The 686-nt window shown below is 37.6% G+C and overlaps 1 protein-coding gene across 1 annotated transcript in view; it reads left to right on the top strand.

The window, feature by feature from the left end:
* The window catches only part of LOC118322982 (cytohesin-3-like), a 37048-nt gene that overhangs the window by 20280 nt on the left and 16082 nt on the right, over positions 1 to 686 (top strand).

Here is a 686-nt window from a genome sequence, read left to right as displayed (position 1 = left end):
GTGTGTGTGTGTGTGTGTCAGTCAAACAGGATGTTATTTATGGAAGTGATCTGCTTTGCAACAGGGACGTTTCTGTGGTTTTAATTTGGTTTGGAAGAAAATTCTCATGAGAAACTTCTCTATATGTGGCTTTTGTGCAATAAACATCTAACATCTGCTCTATATTTGAAGTGCAACACTGTAAAGAGATACAGCATAAAGGTGGGAAATGGCCCTTTTTTTACGACCTGAGATATAAACAAACAGAATACACATAAAGACAGAAGACAAAATCCTTCCTTACCCCTCCCCAGTTTACAAGAAAAGGGCTGCAGTATAGTGCATACAGTATATGCATATACATGTACCTGCACACACATAAATACATACAGCAATAATAATAATTTAATTTAATAAATAATTTATGATAATGCATCAAATGACTGAGGTATGAACCTACAGACAATTACCACCTGAATCTGCTGCTTCAGGGGAAAAAGGCTCTGAATACTCACTGTACACTACCTGCTCTGCACTAAACTGACAGTCATAGTTAGCAACCAGCTGGTAAACATAATAGAGCATTTAGCAGCTGGAGTCAGATATTTCCCTGTGGAGAGTTGGTTGTCACCAAAAACAGAGCTAAAGGGAGTGAATATTCATCACGTTCATCAGGTGGCAACTAAAGTTGGGCAATATGTTAAAAT

This window comes from Morone saxatilis, unplaced genomic scaffold (assembly GCF_004916995.1).
Source record: "Morone saxatilis isolate NCDOM2014 unplaced genomic scaffold, NCSU_SB_2.0 Contig14, whole genome shotgun sequence".
In the NCBI taxonomy this organism is placed as follows: Eukaryota; Metazoa; Chordata; class Actinopteri; family Moronidae; genus Morone; species Morone saxatilis.
This window is presented reverse-complemented; position numbering and strand designations above follow the sequence as displayed.